Here is an 11,058-nt window from a genome sequence, read left to right on the forward strand (position 1 = left end):
AGATAGAGATGATCCAACGGAGAGCAGCGCGCTTCGTTACAGGATCATTTAGCAATCGCGAAAGCGTTACGGAGATGATAGATAAACTCCAGTGGAAGACTCTGCAGGAGAGACGCTCAGTAGCTCGGTACGGGCTTTTGTTGAAGTTTCGAGAACATACCTTCAACGAAGGTCTCGCGAAGAGGCCATGAGGATAAAATCAGAGAGATTAGAGCCCACACAGAGGCAAACCGACAATCCTTCTTTCCACGAACAATAAGAGACTGGAATAGAAGGGAGAACCGATAGAGATACTCAAGGTACCCTCCGCCACACACCGTCAGGTGGCTTGCGGAGTATGGATGTAGATGTAGACGTAGAGGTGTCTCTATCATACGTCGGCGCAAGCATTCGGACCGGACATGTCCTTCCTGGCCACATCCGAAACACGTTGGTGGCTGGCCATCGTACATGACGATGGTCTGCACACCGCCAATCTTCAGGTACGATGGAACATGTTTCGTCAGCTCAGTTTTGATCTGTCGGACGTCATTTCGTCATTTAATACTGGGTAGGTCTTAAATGTTTGCCACTTCTCCACGAGGCGACCCCCGCCGTTTCCATATTGCTGGAAAGCGGCAATGGCCACTTCTTGAGGCACCTCGAAAGGGAGCTCAAACACCCGCGAAGTTCGGAGACCGAATCCCACTTGGTCCGCTGTCACTGCACCTACGTTTCACTCAGAGTGTTTAACTATTAGTACAGCGGCGTGTCGCTGGACAACTTCAGCGCATAGCGCCTCCGTCGACATCTTGATGTGGGCAACACCTCCTGTGATGGAAAAATGTATTCCGATCACGTCCACGGGGTTCAAACGCAGATCCTCTCGTATGAAATAACTCAGCACGTCTCAACATGTTACTGGAAGCTTACGCAAATTCCTTTGATGTGGTTTCCGCAATCGAAATTCGAATGTATGTTGTAACTCTTCAACTGTATGCTTCTGCTGTAGACTTCGCCATTTACAGGTAAATTACCCTACAAGTAAAAATCACAGGTAGATAGCTCGGACGGTCTGGGAGGCCATAAAACTACACTTTCTTCTCCGAAAGCTTCATAGACGTATAACACTGAAAACCATAAACGTGCACCTTGCTGAAAAAGCATATAATCTCGTTCTTCCTCCGTCAGCTGCGCTATGGATAGTTGTAACAATTCCTTTATATACAAAAAGTGGTTCAAATGGTTCTCAGTACTATGGGACTCAACTTCTGAGGTCATCAGTCCCCTAGAACTTAGAACTACTTAAACCTAACTAACCTAAGGACGGCACACACATCCATGCCCGAGGCAGGAGTCGAACCTGCGACCGTAGCGGTTGCGCGGTTCTAGACTGTAGCGCCTAGAACTGCTCGGCCACTCCGTCCGGCTCCTTTATATACACTTGTAAGATCACGGTGTTATTAAAGTAAACAGAGCCTACAATCCGTTTGTCTGAAACTGCACATAAAACGGCCGCTTTCAAATGATGAGAAGCACCTCTGAGCGTTCCCTGGTATCATCTGTTGACCAATAGCTTGTGCTGTGAGAGTTCACGTACCCGTTAAGGTGGAGGTATGCTTCGTCTCAGTTGAGGTTAGCATTTGGATCCAGATAACCATCAACAACATACAAGAGTAACCGTTTTCAGTAGTGTTGTCAGTGTGTGTAATCTATAGATTTTAATGCTTCCATCACTCTTACTTTGTATTTTTGCATATACAACAGCTTCAACTTATTCTGGCATGACGTTCGTTTGATATTTATTTCATGCGAACAAACTTTCCTTACACGGTTGCGTTTGGCGTTAGCTGCTGAACCTGTTGCTATAAACTTTGTGTTCAATATCTGCACAGCACTTCATGCAGGAGTAGCTCTCTGGATATTTTATAGTGAACCTATCATTTAACGTTTGAAACAACTTCCATCCAAGTTTCAACAATTAACGCTCTTAGTTCGATTGAACATGGGACTCTGCAGTACGGTATTCACAACAAGCTTCCAACTGGCTACCGATAACGCAGCACTGATCATTAAATCGCAGCTCGACATCACGTGATGTCACGTGACCCCGATCGAGGTCCGCCCTGCCGTTAAGAAGCAACAGCACTTAGATAGCTTGAACTATCACGTTCAGAATAACAAGGGGTCTCTTTTACCTTGGCCACCTCGTATTTAGCTGCATCGGAAAAGCCTTAAGAGTTATATCAGAGCTATTACATGAGAGAGATGTTGGACAGAATCTCCGAAACATGCCTGGGCGGAACCAGCTCAGTCCTAACATGTCCTTGGAAGCAAATATAGATTTCGAGCCTTATTAAGACAAGGTTTGGTAATCGGAAATATTTTGGTAAAAGCACTACATCAATCTGATCACACTTTACTCAACAAGTATCAACTAGAGACTTTGCACATCGTATCTATTCGTTGCTGACTAACGAAGATTCCACAAGACGCCAAGTAACGTTTCGTTACCGCTTGAAACGGTTCGTTACTGGCCCGTATTCTTCCCCATACACGCTTGCTGCTCTAATAGGACATTTGAAAATTAAGAAAAATGAATTCACAGTGTCTTAAAATTCCAGATGTTATAGAAATTAGAATCTATATGATGTTCTCGTTATGTTTTTGACTGAAAAACATTTGACACGTCAGACTTCTTGTTATACTTGTCTCTTGACGCCTTATTTGTCTGCAAGGACCGACGGAGGTGATGCTGTTCTAGAAATTAGATTAATTACATTCGATCTAAATCTGAATTAATGTTGCTTAATATTACTATTATTTCCTGTCACAGCATTGTTTTTTTCAATATATTTTGCAGAAGAGTGATCGGGGAGCGAAATAGACGTTAGTGTTGCTAATAGGGCGATGCCATTGACGGGTAGCCGTAATTGCAGTCTTAAATGCACACTGCATTATCAACAAAAGAACCTGCGTTTTCTCCAGGATCCATTTAAAGACACATTACTCTTCTACGCAGACATTAGCTCTGAAATACATTTCTTGAAAGTGTCATGAATCACTCTATTGGTGGCGGACCACTTATCACAGATTGTCTTGATTAACAAATTCGTTCCCGTCATTAAGATTTTTCCGTCCTCTCATTTTGGTAATTACATGAAACAAACGTTTATGTACACAGTCGAGCCAAAAGTAAGTACAAGCTACAAAGTAACTTCCGTACGGGAAAATTTTGATTTCTTTACCCTATATCGTGTAAGACACAAAGGAGCCTTAGATTTATCGTTTTACACATCAAAATTGTTGTGCGTCGATTGTCACGTGTGACAAGGAGGCTGGCAGGCATTCGCTAACCCAACGCTTTCTGGTTGCGACGAGTCTTGTTTTTCTTAAATGTTTATTTGATACCACAATAGTGAGGCCATAGTCACAGTACTTAACATTTTCCTTTAATAAAATGTTACATTACCGGTTTCAACGAACCACGTCGTCATTTTCAAATGTAAAACATCACTTGGAAAATATATGATTGGAATTATGGTAGCACATCAGATAACAATTACGAGAAATAATGAGACCAGGCAATAGAGGCAATGGTCATCACAGGTTATGCCCACGCGTGCCCAACCATTCGTTCCATGTCCTAATGTAGAACAGATAAAACCTACAGGAGTGTAAAAACTGCCAAGAATTCTTGCAATATGTTCTGCTGTGACACAACGATCGTATGGCTGATATAAATTCACGCAAGTCGTAAGTGTGTCAAGCACAGCAAGCTTCCATATGGAATGCAGCACATAATTTTATTGTGTTCCGAAAATAGAAGCTCAAAACACACTGAAATCTCATGTTGGACTGACACTCTACTACAGAAGTAGTTCTCTAGATGGAGCTCTTCGGCTACGCCTTTAATACTGACAGCAGTTCTTACATATCGCAGGGGCTCAGAGGATGGAGTTATAACTCTGGTATCCATGGCTCGTAGATCACAATTAAAGTCACTCAAGTTTGGGAGTTTCTTAAATAACAGGTGACAGTTTCCGAAAAAAGGTCTAGTTCCTCCCTTGTTCGGTTGTGATAGGAGACATACCTTTACACTAAATTCAAATTGCCATACCTATTTTACTAAATATTGTACAACCACCTCCGCATTTTCCCGAATTATTGCAGATGGTTAATGCGAGGAAAAGGAAAATATTATGACATACGACTTCCTGCAGGAATCTTACTTCGACATCATTAGTTTTTTAGAATTTTCCTGTATCTTCACATAATTATGGGTTGATATTATCCGAGCCATTGTTAGGATCGCTTTAGCTTTACCGACATTCATCTATGAAGTGATATTTTAGTCAGAATCTGAATTTTCAGTTCCATTTGCAGTTTGCGTCGAGATCAGTTTAGAGTTTTCTTGTGCTACATAGGTTTCTGTATCGCCTATATCATTCCGTGTCAGATTAACATTACTTCTTGTTCCACAGCCAGAGTTAGGATTTGTTCGGTGGATCTGGTGGGTCATCTGCCCAGGATATAAAGTTTCCCCTCCCGAGGTATTTGGTCTCTTGCGGAATTCTTTAACATGCAACACAGAAATGATCAAGATTTCATAGTCCTTCTTTCCAACTTTATGTTTTTTAATATGAGAGGTCGCAACTTGCTTTTAATTTTTCAATTTCAGCGTTACTTGTTTTGTCTGTTTTGAACAAGGAACTGTTGATTTGTCCTTTCGCAACGAAGGTTTCAAATAAGAGGTTTTGTATTGCATCCAATTTCCATGGATTTTTTGAGAATGATGTTCTCATTTACACAAGATTCGTCGTCATATTTCTTTCTGTATTTTCAAACTAATTAATTCCACTGTTTTTCAGTTGCTCTTCTCTTTCAGTAACGGTTGCTACCATTACCACACATTCTTCCGCACCCGAAGGTGCATTGTGATAATCCTCCTCTAGCCGAGCGGTCTAGGGCGCTGCAGTCATGGGCTGTGTGGTTGGTCCCGGCGGAAGTCCTCCCTCGGGCATGGGTGTGTGTGTTTGTCCTTAGGATAATTTAGGTTAGGTAGTGTGTAAACTTAGGGACTGATGACCTTAGCAGTTAAGTCCCATAAGGTTTCATACACATTCAAACATTCTGATAATCCTCCTCGGCTCACCCTCGCTGACACTACCCAGTCGTTCCTTGGCATTGTTGATGGTGACAGTTCTGCATATTTTAATTTTACCAAGTTTGTTTCTAGTCTTTTGGCGACCATATGTGTTTCGATTTATTCGCATTTTTTTTCCTGCAGCGGCCATTTATCCATTGCTTCTGTAATGTCTCTTGCAGCGCCTTCTCCTCGATATTTTCAGAAACTTTATAAATTATATAACTCAGTACATATCTCGAAATCTCTCTCCTTATCTTACCGATTCCTAAACTTTAATATACGATGATTATCAATGCAAAGTTGTTTCAAGCCCTATTATTCCTTGGAGCGTGCATTTACTCCATGGAATAGCTTCTCTGCTATCTATGTTTTCTCTTACGAAAAGAATGATTCAGATCTTCCCGATTAGCCGTGAAAGAACGAAGATGTATATGTATGTATTGTTGAGCTAGTTGCCATCTTGATGAGATTCTGTATGAGAAGGAATTTAATACATGAACTAAACTAAAGTAACTGTGTTCGCGTATTATTTAACTGATTATTGCTCAAATGTCTCTGAGCACTAAGGGACTTAATATCTATGGTCATCAGTCCCCTAGAACTTAGAACTACTTACACCTAACTAACCTAAGGACATCACACAACACCCAGTCATCACGAGGCAGAGAAAATCCCTGACCCCGCCGGGAATCGAACCCGGGAATCCGGGCGCGGGAAGCGAGAACGATACCGCACGACCACGAGCTGCGGACAACTGATTATTATTGACAGTGTCTGCCTACCACGCTGTGTTGCACGGGATCAGTGGGGAACGTCTGATTTACAATGGACGAACCTGTCGATTTGTCCGCTCAAGATATCCAGTTTATTACTTTCAATAAATGGGCTAACACGGTCTTACCAGCAGATCTCCGGTCCTCCCCATGTGACCACCGAAAGTTAATAATTATTACAAATGTTTTCAGGAGATCGACTGGCAATTTTCGTAGCACCGAGACATCGAAATTGCTTCGCTACCTTATGGAATATAAGTTAAGCTCAATTTAATCAGGATAGAACAGTATTGAACTGTGTGAATGTGATAAGCCTGCTTTGTGAATGAAAATTCCGTTAATATACGCATGTTTTTTACTATCCTGATCAGTGAAGCTAAATCAGGCCGGTGTGAGAGAGGTTTTTAAATTTCAGATCCCACAAAAAATATTAAACTTCCCTACATAGGTGGAAAGAATACACAGACAGCATCTACGAGTAGGAGGAACTGTCTTATTTAATAATAGAAGAAATAATAGTCGATGCGAAAGACATCCGACATCATATATTGTAATTTAATAGAGATTTAATAGAGCTTCCTCGTCGACTGGTTTGCTTTTATTATCTGTTACGCTGCTGTCCATTCAGTACCATAACTACTCGGCAAATGCTTCGCCAACGCTTTCTGCAATCTCCGTATGCGCTTCCACTTCCATGGACACTTTCCGATGTTCCCCACTGTGTGTGTTATCCGTAACACTGATAGCATTCTCGTCAGTTAGTTTACTTATATGGTCACCGTTATTGATATTCGTTGTGTTGCTTTGCTCTTCAGCGAGAGTTTCTCTAACTTTCTCATTCACATGCCCTCCACTTTCAGTTCCGTGATGTACCTTTAGCGGAATAGTTGCGTATATCGTTATTCATGCGTGACTTTTTTAAGCAGGAAATTGTACAGGGGTTATACGGTCACAATTTTTCCTCAAGTGTTGAATTATATTACATATGGAGCATCTGTGTGGCTAGTTTCCATCCACAACGTAACTTCTTTGCGCAAAAATGAAGTGTCCAATAACTAGTTCTGTTGAAGAACACTGTTAATCTCTAAAAATTGGAAATCTCTTAAGCTGGAAAGTAACTATAGAGAAACTTGGATAACAGAATAAATAATTCAACTCATCAATGAGAGAAGGAAGTATAAAAATGTTCAGGAAAAGCAAGAAACGCAAATTTGTGTGACAATCAGGAATGCCTTACACAGAAAGCGTAGGGAAGCAAGGGATAAATGACCGCTACAGGAAAAAAAAATGCGAATAAATCGAAACAAATATGGTCGCCAGAAGGACTGGTTCCACATAAGAAACCAGAAAGAAACTTTGGTAAAATTAAAATATGCAGAACTGTCACCATCAACAGTGCTAAGGAACGACTGGTTAGGTGAAAAGAATACGCAGACAGCATCTACGAGTAGGAGGAACTGTCTTATTTAATAGCAGAAGAAATAAGAGTCGATGCGAAAGACATCCGACATCATATGTTGTAATTTAATAGAGATTTGGAAGAACTGCGACCAAATAAGGCGGAAGTTATAGCTAAAATTCACTCGAAATTTGCTAAACCACTGGGGAGAACTGATAAGCAAAGGCCTGTTAAGGCTAGTTTGTAAAATCAATGAGTCGAGAGACATGTTGGAAAATCCATTGTTCACACCAACCCATCTGTCTTTCAAACCGGTAAATACTGTCTTGAAAACTCAAATTTATGTGTGTGCAGCATTTTTCCTGTTTTATAGATGGATAAAAAATGTCCATTGAGGATGCTGAAAATTCAGCGAAATATGTCTTGGAAGTAAAAAGAAGCCGGCGTGGGTGGCCTAGGCGCTACAGTCTGGAACCGCGCGACCGCTACGGACGCAGGTTCAAATCCTGCCTCGGGCATGGGTGTGTGTGATGTCCTTAGGTTAGTTAGGTTTAAGTAGTTCTAAGTTCTAGGGGGCTGATGACCTCAGAAGTTAAGTCCCATAGTGCTCAGAGCCATTTGAACCATTTGAGCCAAATAAAAAGACAAAAGTTGTGTTGTTCAAGGCAGACTGTCTCCAAAAACTAATCTGTTAGAAAGTACAGCCAGTAGAGCTTCAACCTGAAGTTGATTATACTACCAAAATTAGCTTGTAGCTGAAACAACATTTCAGCACCACAAATATTGTCTTAGTGTTAATGGTTACTTATACTTCCTGAAAATTTGTCTCGGTAAGATTACAGTGTAAGTCGTATATCGACTCCAGTATTTTAAATATAGAGGAGCTTGTTAATAGAAATGTTAACTTGGAATGCTGATATGCCAAGGAGGGTAGTGGCAACTGCTTTTATGTAATGTTTTAGCCACAGGACATTACCAGAACATTCTAATGATTGGGCGGAATGGGAATAAATACGGTTTGCATTAATCTTGTAACTAATAATTTCACTACACGTTCTCTTGGTGCAAATCAAAGATGTTTGAATTTTAAAGACACTGACATGAAATAGTGTTTAATTTGATTTCACTGTGAAGCTTAATTAAAAAGTTTTATATACTTTAAGAAATGATTTAGAACTCATTTAATAATGGAGAAGTATGAGCTAAGTTGAAATAACAATAATTTGTCATGTAAAAACTTACTTTTAAGTACTTAAGTCTCAATTTTAAAAAGTGAAAAATCTCCTACAATTGGTAGAAGAATCATGCTCCCAGATTATTGATTGAATTTAGTGTACGCAGTGTATTCTCCATACTGCAGATACGATATACACAGTTCATTGTGAATGTTTGAGGATTTACACAACGATTCCTCCATGAACTGTGAACTGAGCCGAATGGATAGCGGTAAAAACTTTTTTATGTACAGACATACTGATGGAAATAATGTTTTTCGAAAAACTGTATTTTCTTCTAGTCGTTTCATTTCAGACTTTCTGGAAATAAGAGTACAGAAATAAGAAACTTTTGAAAATTTACAGTAAAATACATCGAAAAAATAAGTGAAAATGTGATGCAGGTGAACTACAGTGACACATTTCCTTATGTAATTCATTCAGTAGCCATTTGATTTCACTATGAAGCTTCATCAAAAAGTCTTATATACTTTAAAGAAATGATTTAGAACGCATTGAGTAATGGAGAAATATGATCTGAGTTGAAATAACAATAATTTGTCATGTAGAAACTTATTTTTAAGTACTTAAGTGTCAATTTTAAAAAAGTTAAAAGATTCCTACAATTGGTACAAAACGGCCGTAAAAGTCACTTCGTTATATTAATGCTTCTGCAAGCACACACACATCTTCACTTCCTCTGAAGCATAAAGTGTAAAAAAAAAAAAAGCTGCTTAGTGTAATTTGTGATTATTGTACCGTTTTCTGTCCTCTGCTTGCAAATGCAACGTTAAAATTATGAACAGCCAATCCAGAAAGGGCGTGGTAGGGTAGGGGCGTCCAGTTTGGTGGATCGGCTTTCCTTTATTATTTTTTAACGTGTCAGTACAGCCCCTGAAAATAACCTCCCAGTTTAACGCGGTCACATGACCTTACAAATTTTGCTTTTGTTTAGTGAAAACAACATTTTCTGGCTTTGTTCAAAGCAAAGAGTTTTCCTGATTTTGCGGGAGGGTTAGTTACCGCCAGGTAAATGGAAAACTCTTTGTCCCTTCTGTATTGAAGGTGTCACAAGACAAAGGGCCGCCGCACAACACGCTGTCGGTCGTGTGTATTACACAATGGAGCCACAGTTCTGTCTCCTCCACGTGGCGTAGTCGCTGGTGCACAGGGCAGAAAGGCCACGTGTGAGGCAGGCTTACGTCAGCATAGTAGTAAAGGCGACCCCCAGGAAAACCTGTCATACGCTGTAGGTATTATTCACCACGCGATGAGGTACTTCAAGGAGAGTTTCAAAAGACCGCTCCTTTATTCCGTCGGTGTTAATCAACGTTTACATTTTGTCATCAAATAGATTTCGAAAGCAAAACTCATAGAAGAAAGCTTAGAACAGTAACAGAAATTAAATAATTAACACACAGCAATTTTATCCTACATATGAACCGTGTATGAACACCGAGCGAGTATATTAAACGAAAAATGTATAAGTAATACCGACTTCCTGTCAGTTAATGTCGTAACGTCTATACTGTATAATTTCGCTGGGACACATTTATCTGTGGTTACAAAAGTCAATTATCACCTCACGATAATATAAAAACGAACATATCGGTTTGAAGAAATAAATAGTACACTGAAATAAATGAAAAACATTTTTTCTCGTCCTTATACAAAAAAAAAAAAAAAAATACGTTACTGTGAATTAGATTTAGTGCACTGATCGTCTCAATTGTTTTCTTAAACGACTGTCACAAATTAGAGAATATCGCATTTCATAAAATAAAAAATTCCTATCTGCGTGTTAATATGCAGGTTCAAGTAGTAGATCGCTCATGTGGGCATTATGCTTTTTTTTTATGTTTGCGTCGATGTTATTTGATTTTCTTTCATTTCTTTTCCCTCTGTAAGTATAAAAAATTCAGGCCACAGCACGCTGCGTTCAGTTTGACGAAAATAATTCGTTTGACGTCCAGTCACTGGTGGGATGGTTGGAGAAATGCCTGAATTGGACAGGTACAGTGGAAGAAACTGGCTAGTTCCACTTCAGTGAATGAATCCAGTTTCCATCTCCACCAGCTTAGATAACTCGTCAAAACCTGAAACGTGTAACTTACAGTAAACTTAATTTTACGAGTACTCTTTTCATATGACTGTGGCAGTACTTGAAACTTTGTAGTAAAGGAAAATAAACAATGCAGATGATACTATTTTTAAAAAATCTCTTAAAATTGACTTTTTTGCCAACAGGAAGCATTCGACCTTTGTAATGTTTGTATAAAAATTCTTGTACGACAGCGATCGCTTAAATATATGAAAGATATTCACATTATCGCTTTCGGGAAGTAGTTGCTACCTTCATATGTGCTTAATCAGCTAAAAAATCTTTATAAAGGTAAGAAACGCGGTTTGGTGCTTTGAATACCATACAGTTACTTCAGTTTCAATGAATGTATATCTATCATCTAAAAGACAGTCAAGACTCTCTGTCTCTCTCTCTCACACGCTGTCGCGCTCACTGCTTTTCTTTTACTTTTACCTGCTTTA

Source organism: Schistocerca americana, chromosome 6 (genome assembly GCF_021461395.2).
Source record: "Schistocerca americana isolate TAMUIC-IGC-003095 chromosome 6, iqSchAmer2.1, whole genome shotgun sequence".
Taxonomy (NCBI): domain Eukaryota; kingdom Metazoa; phylum Arthropoda; class Insecta; order Orthoptera; family Acrididae; genus Schistocerca; species Schistocerca americana.